This window comes from Mercenaria mercenaria, chromosome 16 (genome assembly GCF_021730395.1).
Source record: "Mercenaria mercenaria strain notata chromosome 16, MADL_Memer_1, whole genome shotgun sequence".
NCBI classification, from domain to species: Eukaryota; Metazoa; Mollusca; class Bivalvia; order Venerida; family Veneridae; genus Mercenaria; species Mercenaria mercenaria.
This window is the reverse complement of record NC_069376.1, coordinates 3,481,810-3,493,856: the sequence shown is the minus strand read 5'-3', so window position 1 is coordinate 3,493,856 and position 12,047 is coordinate 3,481,810. Positions and strand designations below refer to the sequence as shown.

Sequence of the window (12,047 nt, the reverse complement as noted above, 5' to 3'; positions counted from 1 at the left end):
ACCAAAAAGCACACAACTAAATACAAGAGAAAAACAGTACTTTATAAGGGAGATAATTCTTGGGACCTTGTTTGTACTTTTAAAAGACATTTAATGCAAGGGAGGCAAATCTTTAAACATGTCCACATTAATATCATTACTCAATAAACAGAACAAAAACAATTGTGGCTATATCGTTCACAGTGTTTCAACTGAGAAAAATTTGAAAAAATCCAAACGTTTTGTATATAGCCAACGCTTAGATATATCATTAATATTATGTAAAAAAAGTCTATACTTTACTCTGATCTGTCTTCGAACGCCGTACTTGCTGATAGCGGAGAAAATTCGAATGCTCTAGACGTCGGCTCATCTTCTCCGATCTGTGGTCCCATTCGTCGAGCTTTTGTCAAAAGAGATCACAATTTAGCATCTTGAATGAATGAAAAGTATCTTATGGTTTTTAATAAATCAAGTCGAAAATGCTAATGTAATTAGGCGAAGCACTCGTTGTCTCTTAATCAACTAAAACGCGAGTATATGTTCATTCGGCATAGCCTCACCTTTATACGTCAATGACCTTATCGTGTGAAAAAGTTGTCAGAAATTGTCTAGAAAAGGTAAAGTGCAATATATCAAAGCAGTTCCAAAAATATCTTTTAAACAAAATATCTATGATAGAGGTAAAGATGATAGTATTGGTGCGTTTGTTACATCTGTGATACCGTATTTATTTTAGAATGTAAAACAAAGATTGTAAAACTTTTTCTTAAAGTTCGGAACAATTTTGAAATTGAGACTTGTTCATTGCTAGGATGGATTATATTACTTTATACTTACCTTAAGATTGAATGTCACTTGTATTTTACCCATTATATATTACTTTATGCTTACCTTAAGATTGAATGTCACTTGTATTTTACCCATTATATATTACTTTATGCTTACCTTAAGATTGAATGTCACTTGTATTTTACCCATTATATATTACTTTATGCTTACCTTAAGATTGAATGTCACTTGTATTTTACCCATTGTATATTACTTTATGTTTACCTTAAGATTGAATGTCACTTGTATTTTAACCATTATATATTACTTTATACTTACCTTAAGATTGAATGTCACTTGTATTTTACCCATTATATATTACTTTATCCTTACCTTATGACTGAACGTCACTTGTATTTTACCCATTATATATTACTTTATCCTTACCTTAAGACTGAATGTCACTTGTATTTTACCCATTATATATTACTTTATGCTTACCTTAAGATTGAATGTCACTTGTATTTTACCCATTAATTCTTTTTGAAAATTCTGGTTATATATCCATTGTTTCTTTCAGCACGTGTAACTCTATCTTGTCAATATCACAGTAACTAAGGGCACGTACAAAATAGAACGATTTTCCCGAGCATTCCACGTCACTGCAGTCACCACCAAATATATCATCTTTACCTAAAATGAAACAAGACTTTGTAACAGAGTTACCACCGTCTACAGTCTAGGAACATTTTCACAAAACATACTGCATGTAACAGAGTTACCACCGTCTACTGTCTAGGAACATTTTCACAAAACATACTGCATGTAACACAGTTACCACAGTCTGCTGTTTAGGAACATTTTCACAAAACATACTGCATGTAACAGAGTTACCACCGTCTACTGTCTAGGAACATTTTCACAAAACATACTGCATGTAACAGAGTTACCACCGTCTACTGTCTAGGAACATTTTCACAAAACATACTGCATGTAACAGAGTTACCACCGTCTACTGTCTAGGAACATTTTCACAAAACATACTGCATGTAACAGAGTTACCACCGTCTACTGTCTAGGAACATTTTCACAAAACATACTGCATGTAACAGAGTTACCACCGTCTACAGTCTAGGAACATTTTCACAAAACATACTGCATGTAACAGAGTTACCACCGTCTACTGTCTAGGAACATTTTCACAAAACATACTGCATGTAACAGAGTTACCACCGTCTACTGTCTAGGAACATTTTCACAAAATATACTGCATGTCAACACAGCATCTTCTAAATAACGAGACAACATACTAACAGAACGTATTTAAGTTACATCTATATAGCATATCAGAAGACATTATTAAGTTTGAAAATGTCTGAAGATCTACACTGATCTGAATTCTTTCAAATGCTAATATATCCGGGTGCGCATCCTCACTGTAATTACCTATCATGACAGAAGGATTCCGATATCACACACGGAGAATTACGTAATCTCACGGAAATCCCCGAATGTCATCACCGGTACACTACTTGATTCATAGAAAGTCTGTACAAACAAACCGCCATGTCAATTCCATTGGTATTTGGTGACACGTTTCCGAATCCTGTTGACATCAGTGACGTAAACGTAAAATATAACGCTGTGATGTAATACGTCTTTATGCTGGGTCCACTATCTGTAACGTTGGCAACGTAAGTTTCAATGATTCTCGTGGCTGCAGTATCTAACCATCCTAGAATACCAGAAATACGATAAAATCTTTCCATACAAAAACATGAATATATACAAATCAGGCGTCACGATTACGTTTAAAACATTAAGTGCCTTCAACAGTGCACGTTTTGTAGCAACATTCATATTGAAAAACATTTGCCAGTATTCAGATATTTTTTTAAACAGAATAAAAATGTTAAAGATATTTTATAAAGCATATCTGACATTCATAAAGCGAGATATCCAAATTATAATTCATTTCATATAAATATTTGATTTAAAAAAAAACAACAAACAAGTGAAGTCCTGTGAAACTGAGCAATATACTTCTTCTTTAATAAGTTGCCGCATGACCTATAATTATGCCGTTGTGGCGTTATCAACAGTGAAAACAAAAAGGAAAAGTGGTATCCATGAATAAAAGCATTTCTCAAATAATATCTGATGAGAATAATATCATTAGGTCTTCAAAATCATGTGTTCGTCAGCTAGCTATTAGGCGGGCTACCGACTAGATGTTATTTTTAAAAGCAATTGTCCGTGGAATATCTGACTATAAGATCTATAAGATGTGTGTGTACTGAGGATTGTAACCGGACATGTCTGGTGTAATTAATTTAATTTCAAAACGGAACGGATTTAATACAGAGTTAATATTCTAACTTTACATGAAATACCCACGGTTAATTTAATCCACACCATAAGCAATAAAACTTACCTCATATTGCTATACCAAATATTTCCAATGAACTGCATGCAATTACATAGAGAGCTGTCAGTATATCACCCGGATGTAGCAATGTGTCACCAGGGGGCGTACTGCATAGTTAAGACACGAAGATATCCTGAAAAAAATGTTCTAAGTGGCATTCCATTTCATATTTAAAAGTTAAAAAATATAAAAGCTAAGCTGTTCATATGTTATAGAGGAAAAGTCTTCATTAATAGCAATTTATAGCAAATCAAATATTGCTTTTTCTTTACAAACAGAAAATGGCGAAAAAAGTTTTTATTTTTTCATCAGTTTCCGTAAGAATTACATTTTGTATGATATTTTGTGTGAAAACCTTGTCAGTTTTTGAGATAAACAAATAAAGAGTTTCGTGCTTTTATTCTGTTTGAACGTCACATTTGCTACTGATAGCAATTCGAATATCTCGCCACACGATCAGAGTTTTATAAATGCTAGGACGGGCCTACATGCCCGAGTGGCTACGGTCGGTGACTTTACTTGCCTCTCGACGATATGGGTCCTAAACCTCGGTGTGTAGTAGAATTCTTTCATGTGAGGAAAACATTAAGTGGACTTTGTGGACGTGCGAGGTTCTATCAAGTTGTCCACTCATGCACAAAATAATGCTTGGAGTGGGTACCTGGGATACTCCTTAGAGCCGGAAAGTCGCCATATGACCTAAACTGACGGTGTGATGTTACAGCTAACACAAAGAAATAACGCTATATTTTTTGTAAAAGTACCATCGAGTTGAGGAAAATTTCTTTAATTAAGATGAAGCATTCTTGTCTTTTTCTTTAGTGCTTTTGTAATTAATATCAATACACATATTGCAATCTCTGCTAAAATATACTGAAATACCTGTAAATGCCTTCTGGAACGCTGGGCACTTATTCAGCAAGTTTCTGTTCAAATGAAGTTATATATTTGCTTGAAGGCACTCCGGGAAACTCTTTAAAACCTACAACATAATAATTATGTCTCTATCATATTAGTTACACGCATTTATATTTAAACACATAACATATAAATCTTCGTCAGAATTAGAAAAAAAATCTGCTTGGCATAGAAGTAAACACTACCTTAAATATAATTTCAAGGAGATGAAAGGAAACGCTTTCACATTAACTACACTGTACATACATAATTGAGGTTTTCATTACTAGTATCTAGTATTTTTGAGAACAGCCGCAATTCGACTGGCCTCCTTAGTCAAGTCGTTATAATTAAGGTATCTGACTTCGAATCACTAACCCCTCACCGACGCAGACCCTCGTTTAGGATGTAGAACTCTTCGTGCGAGGAAGCAATCCAACTGGCTATCGGAAGATTGGTGACAGAGGCGAGCCCAGGTCATTTTTCCAGGGCGAGGTTGTCCGAATGGGAGTAGGTGTTGGAGTGGGTACAAATTATTGTTCGGGTCAACGGAGAGCGATCTTTGAGCGTTTTAGAGTAAGTAAACAGGAATCTGAGTCCCATCAAAAATGTAATCATAACTTCGAAAATAAGAAATCCAATATTATTTTACAAATTTTCCCATGCTATAAAAACGAGCATACTAAGTGGAGGTACGGAAGAATAAAGGTAGTGCTAGCATTTTTTAAATTCTTTTCTTGTATTACCAATTTGAAAACATATCGATAAGAACTTCGATCAATGAAATAAGAAACCAAAATTCGATTTATATGAAGTCAAATACGTAGTTTTAAACGCAATTAAATTTCTTAAAAGAAAACTACATGTACTTGATGAATGATAGAAAATGACATTCATTGATCAATTGCAGCGTTATAAAGGGATTTCCCATCATGACAGAAGGATGCCGAAATCACACACGCAGAATTACGGAAACACACGGAAATTGCCGATTGTAAAACTAAACAAACTCGGCTCATAGAAACTGTGTATACTATGTACTATACCGTGTTCCATAAGTGTACAGCCAGATGTGTTGGAAGGTCTCTTGCAATCAGTGTGCAGGATTCTTCGGAAGATGATGAAAGTTTTTGTTTTTTTTCTTGGTAGTCATCTGTCCGCTGATACACCCGCATCATTTTAAAAGAGATGTTACCGTCGAAGATTGCAGTACTCCGCAGCCCTATAAAATATATTTAGACAAACATATCAACTCTTTTCAAATAATTTTAGTTTTTACTCCGCCAATTAGAAAACGATCATGATGCTATCTATTCATTTTGACATGTTACAGTTTAGACTGAGATAATGAGAACTGTAGAAAATAATTCAAATCATCTTATAAAACATACCGCATATCCGTAGGCTCGTCTACGGCACAATCTGCACCAACTCTAATTGCAATGAAAAAGTAGTGTTCCGAAATGATCAGAACGTGTGTGGACTATCCGATGTAAATATTTACGAAAAAAATGGATACAAGCCCAAAAAATGGACTCATACCAATGTAACTCTAGAATTTTAAAGCAAATGGTTCAGAAAAGTCAAAGAACTATGGCCTGTTGGCTACATTCCTAGTCTTATTCAACAGTAAGGCTACGTTCCAAGTTTTGTGTGTGTGTGTTTTTTTTATATTTGTTTCTCAATTATTGGTGCTATTCAAAGATTAATCTACATTTACGGATACTGTTCAATAGTTGTAGCTAGATTTGTATATTTCCGGATTTGTTCGTTTATCTTGGTAAATCTATTAAAGATAAATCAAAATTTTAATGCTACTTACAACCAAGCAGAACAGCAAATATGGAGAGTATTTTCTCGGCGTAGTTATTTGGTGACACGTTTCCTAAGCCTATTGACGTCAGCAACGTAAACGTAAAATGCTGTGATGCAATACGTCTTTATGCTGGGATCACTATTTGTGACGCTGGCAACGTAAGCTTCATCGAAACTTGTGGCTGCACTATCTAACCATCCTAAAACACCAGTAAAAATGATAAAGCATTTCCATACAGCATAAATAGGTAAAAAGCACACGTCGCAATTATGTTAAACAGACTTAGCGCTTTCAAGAGTGCATTTTTGTTGAAAAAGCATATGCCAATATTCAGATCAAGTTTGCACAGAATAACAGTGTTAAAAATACATAATAAGGTGTGTATTCCTTTACAGATACCAAACAATATTTATTACATTTCAAAAAAGGCGAGATATCCAAATTACAATAATTATTCATCTCATATTAATAATGAATTTTAGAAAGCAGTTACGCCTTAAAAGTTAAAGAAAAATCAAATCAGAATTGTCCGTCCTCTTCAATTGTGCAACAGACGTGATCTATAGTTAGTTGTTGTATGACCTACAATTTTATAGATGTGCCGTTATTAACAAAAGGGGGAAAAGTGAGGTGGGTATCAGTTTATAAACGTATTTCATTTCAACCAATAATTTGTCTAGCAACTACATTTTTGAAACAAAACTGGCGTTTACATTTTATGAGGTTTCATAATTTCAATTACAGTGTATTCAAAATACTTACTGAAAAAATGTTAGATTCCTTTATAGTTAAGGTAATGGTGACGTAATGACACTCGGTAATTTCCGTCTAATTACGTATTGCCGTGACGTAATTCGGCATTCTCCGATCGTACATGTAGCTAAACGTGCATATGACTTTCAGTAATAACAGAGGAAATCCGAAATCGCATACAAAGATATAAAATATTGCCCGATTATTCTAACGGGTTCCGCAACCTAAAACGTTAAATGTATTATTCTCCATGTTGGCGAAGAAGACTATCAAAAAGTGAATGACTTTAAGAATATGACATACAGTGCTCATTAAATAAAATCAGAAAATATTTGAGGAATAACATATAGCTGAACCATGTTTTATCATATTTTACCACGACAAAGATGCTATAGTCCGGGCGTAATATAATTATGATAATTACTCATCAGGCTGTGGCTTTTGTCCAAGTGTGGTTGCTCCCAGTATGCGATGGCATAATACACAGTAGCTAATGTTCTACCAGAAAGAAATGAACTTAACAAAAATAGTACGGCAGCACAACACTCTGTAAATTATTGAATGCGCATTATCACACGGAGCTGTCTTTAGAATATCTGCTTTCGTCATTGTCTGAAAGAAAAGTAGCAAATGATTATTAGTTTTAGTTATTACGTTTCCGAAAAACTTCTTTTTAAAACCTTATGATTACAAAAGAAAACAAATTACTCTTAAAAGTACTTATAGAAACGAATGACGCATGCGCAATCAGTAATTTGCACGTGGTCTCGAGTTTTTCCAGTATCATGACCAAAACACATTTCATTTTCACTTTTTTGACAGAATTCATGCCACAGAAGAGTGGAATACGTCTGATAATCTCACAGTGGTGTCGTATAATGACTTTAAGAATTCATTTTACTTATTAGATAAGCATTATTCATTTTGTTTTTCGGTCAAGTTATAAGTCACACACAGAAGAATTTCGGAATGCTACTTAAAATAATTTCAGCACTTGGTCATATGAGAAAGTGACAGGTCATGATATCTCGCCCAGGTTAACTACCCTCTACTAATTGTTTTGACAAGCTGACTAAATAGGAATTATGACATGTTTATTTTCTAATGGTCATTTGCGTGTGTGCTCCGAGAAAAACATTTTAGTCATCCGATAGACAGTTTTCCTTAAATACAGCATACTTTGAGGCAGAGCTTTAGTATCATTCTGGTACTCAGTTAGGTTAGATGCGTATGTTCGATACTAGCAAAATGAATTAGTTAGATAAAGACCGAGGCAATTAACGTTGAAGTAATTATGTCGAATAATAGAAGTTCTTTTAATAACTGTGAAAATGTTAGAAAATTATGATAGAGAATTCTGAAGAAAGACATTGATGTATATATTACCTTAGAACTTAGTACAATATTAAATAGTAGTTATCATACAGAACAGAGTTGTTGTTGTTGTAGTTAGAATAGTGAACTTTAGACCCTGTTACACCACACGGGACTGATTTGGTGCCTTAAAAGAACCAGGATTTAAACGAATCTTCAAAACGTCGCGGACACAACACGGAAGAAGTATTACCAACTACGACGAGGCCACCATGACGATTAAGACGGAATAACAACACTTGCGATTTTGCAGACGGACTGGAAATGGAATTGACGACCGATAAACCCCTTCAGACAGCTGTTAGAACCCCCATGAACAAACAAAACGTACGGAAAAGATGCAATTTAAGGCTCGGCAAGAAAACAGAACATCCAGGATGTATAGCTATGGAAGAAGAAACCGATACTTCATCAGGTTAGTGACTGTTCATTTTAACTCGTATACCAACGATGCTATTCGGGAATTCTTAAGATACATTCTTGATTTGAAGAGATGTTCAGCTCTCTTTAACATTTTTTTTACAGGCGATCCAAAGGAAGCTTTATTCTTAAATTTTGCGAATTTTCGTACATTTAAGTCAACAATTAAGATTTTTTTACAAGAATATCATATAGAACGTTTTTCGAAAACGGTATATTTCATAAGGAAAATGCATCATTGTTGTAAAGATGAATTTCATACAGATTACTCATTAGAACATAAAAATGTCAAAGAATATATATATTGTCCAGCTTCATTATTTTTGTCACTATGATATTAAGTGAGGAATACCCTTAGGGAAGTAAAGCAAATAATTGCTCTCAATTAGTAAAATGACAAGGTAACATTTTATGAATCATAACCCAAATGCTCTGAACTCCATGAGATTTTGATATGATGATGGATACGTCTGTGAAGCGTGTGTTACGCTAAATGTATTATTATAATGTATCGTTGTATGATGTGTCAAGAACCATCATAGAGCATGTGTAATGCTTATAAATAGTTGAATGTCGCAAGAAATGCGACCGTTGATGAAAAAAGAAGTTTCTTATATTATGAGTCTTATGGGAATTATGTCGCTAGGAAAGCGACCATGTATTGATATGGAACATGAAGTTTATTAAGTTGAGTTGAAGAGAATAATGTTGCTAGGCATGCGACCCTTGCAATCAGACTTGGAGATTGCTTCTTATGTAAGAGTCAGAGTAGTTGCGGTTATGTTTCAATATGAATTAATAATACTTGTTAATTAGCTTGAAATTCATTAGTAAAATAGTTCATTGCATTACTGCTATTTAAGGCAGAATTCCGTAAAGAAAGAGAATAAAACATGTTTTTATGAGTCTAAGTGTAAGATTTAAGGACAAATTTGTGCATGATAAATACATATTTTTTCAGCGTAGAGATAACTGTTATTAGAATTATTCTGAACATTTATGAAGAAACTAACACTTTGTATTTTACAATAAATGTATCCCGAATAGTTATTAGAGGTTTACGGAGTTTTTAACAGTCCTGACTTTAAGACGACGACGCTTTGTTTACTAAAATAAAATAAAAACTATAAAAAATGAAAAACAGAAAACAGGAAACCAGATTTGCATACAAAAGGGAAATTTATATACATTCTATTTAGAGATTCTAAGAAGGCATCCTTATGTAAAGTTCTTATATAGACAAACGGAACTTTTGACAATGTTAAATGATTGCTTGTATATTCATTAAACCGACAGAATGCTGCTGGAGCAACACGTCAAACCTTCTATCAAAAGGATCTTCCTGAAGCCGGGCAAAGCTATTACTCAACAATGAAGGCTATAATAATGGGCGGTGGCATACGAACATATTTCATGACTGTTTTGAGAAAGCTGACAAGTTGACGGGTCACCACTCTTACAAATACGACTATAGCAACTGCGGTGTAGAGATGTCAACCATGGAACGGGAATGAATGATGTCACTTTACACGTAAAAACAAGTATCGTTCCGATTGTTAAATAAGATTCTAGAACATTATTTCATTTTTAGCATATACTTAAGTAGTAGATTTTTATTATTTCATTATAATATACAACAGGTTACGGGATATTTCTTATTAATATTACTTTTGCGTATTTAATCGTATTTTCTAGAGATTTATGACCTAATATATTTCTTTATATCAGTAATTAACATTTTACGCAGGTCTAACTATTTCATGGAGTATTTCTTAATGATAATATTCTTTTTGACAGGTATATTTCTGACAGTTATATTGTGTACCAACAAATATTATTTTTTATTTCAGTTACAATCTTGAAGGCAAAACCCCTGTGGGCAAGGGAGGAAAAAGTGCATAAGTGTATTCTAGCTTTGTTTTTTTAAGTATTGTGAAAAATATTATGAAGTTGTGTTTCGCTAGTAATGCAGTGTTTTATTTAAATTAAATGGGGTTTTGACTTCAAAACGCAAGGAAAACAATCTAGGACTGAAACAAAAATGAAAATAAATTGATTATTCTAGGACTGAAAAAAATCCGTGAAATCGTGAAAATTGTGAAAATCAAATCTACGTATGCCATGTGGTTTCCTATTCATTGATTATGTATATTATGTCATGTGTTGAAACTATATATTCTTGATTTTGTATTCAGTTGTATTCTATTCTTCTTAAAGACATTAATCTTCAGAAGTACGGCTAAAAACATTTAAATTAAAATTTACGTATTAATCAGCCGGTTTTATGCATTGCCTTATGTTAAATTGTTAATTGCCTCACATGAATTTTTGTTTTTATTTTTATTCTCTTATAGATAATTAAAAAAAAAACTCACAAGGAAGAGGCGAGTGTCGTATAATGACTTTAAGAATTCATTTTACTTATTAGATAAGCATTATTCATCTTGTTTTTCGGTCAAGTTATAAGTCACACACAGAAGAATTTCGGAATGCTACTTAAAATGATTTCAGCACTTGGTCATATGAGAAAGTGACAGGTCATGATATCTCGCCCAGGTTAACTACCCTCTACTAACTGTTTTGACAAGCTGACTAAATAGGAATTATGACATGTTTATTTTCTAATGGTCATTTGCGTGTGTGCTCCGAGAAAAACATTTTAGTCATCCGATAGACAGTTTTCCTTAAATACAGCATACTTTGAGGCAGAGCTTTAGTATCATTCTGGTACTCAGTTAGGTTAGATGCGTATGTTCGATACTAGCAAAATGAATTACATTGTAGTTAGATAAAGACCGAGGCAATTAACGTTGAAGTAATTATGTCGAAGAATAGAAGTTCTTTTAATAACTGTGAAAATGTTAGAAAATTATGATAGAGAATTCTGAAGAAAGACATTGATGTATATATATATTACCTTAGAACTTAGTACAATATTAAATAGTAGTTATCATACAGAACAGAGTTGTTGTTGTTGTAGTTAGAATAGTAAACCTTAGTAACTGTTACACCACAGTGGCGTATATAACATTTTTATTGATAATATTGTCAATTTCTAATATGTATGTTTTTAAGTTAATGACTTGTATCTCTAACTTATTTAATGAATGTTACTTTTAATTATTTAGAAATATAGTGTTCTATCAGTATGAATTAAAGCAATAACATTATATAAGATCAATGTGTAACTAGAACAATAATCTAGCCATAAAAAGATAAATCCCTTTTGGTGTTGATTACATTTCCTTGCAAGCCAGTTATTCATAGAAGCAAAATCTTCTCTATATAAGAATGACAATTATGCATTTTAAAATCAGCATATATATAATGATCTCATCTAATAATGATACAACGTAAGTTAGAATTCGTTAATTGCTTGTTAGTTTCCATCTTCCATTCGCAGGTTCTTATATATAGTTTACTCCATCCCAAGCTCCACGCGAACATGCAAAGTTAAGGTGTTGGAAAGTCATTCCTGAACGTGCAATATTTTAATCATATTTTATTTGTATATTTTGCCCTTTAAACTGACAAAGTTGTGAATCTAATAAGACATCAAACAAATGTTAATCCTAAAGCATTCTTGCACACCGGACCGGCCTTTACGGT

General features: G+C 33.3%; 2 long non-coding RNA genes across 3 annotated transcripts; both read right to left on the bottom strand.

Annotated features, from left to right (window-relative positions):
* Positions 1–292: 292 nt before the first annotated feature.
* LOC128549422 (uncharacterized) lies at positions 293–2,525 on the bottom strand. Of its 2 annotated transcripts, none has more exons than XR_008367600.1 (3): positions 2,197–2,521; positions 1,252–1,443; positions 293–382 (listed from the first exon to the last, which is right to left on the bottom strand). It is a non-coding gene; the product is annotated as an uncharacterized LOC128549422 (long non-coding RNA). The 2 variants fall into 2 exon arrangements; XR_008367599.1 differs by having other exon boundaries at positions 312–819; positions 2,197–2,525.
* Positions 2,526–3,204: 679 nt separating this feature from the next.
* Positions 3,205–6,056, bottom strand: LOC128549423 (uncharacterized). Its single transcript, XR_008367601.1, has 4 exons — positions 5,898–6,056; positions 5,122–5,297; positions 4,061–4,160; positions 3,205–3,311 (listed from the first exon to the last, which is right to left on the bottom strand). It is a non-coding gene; the product is annotated as an uncharacterized LOC128549423 (long non-coding RNA).
* Positions 6,057–12,047: the final 5,991 nt, after the last annotated feature.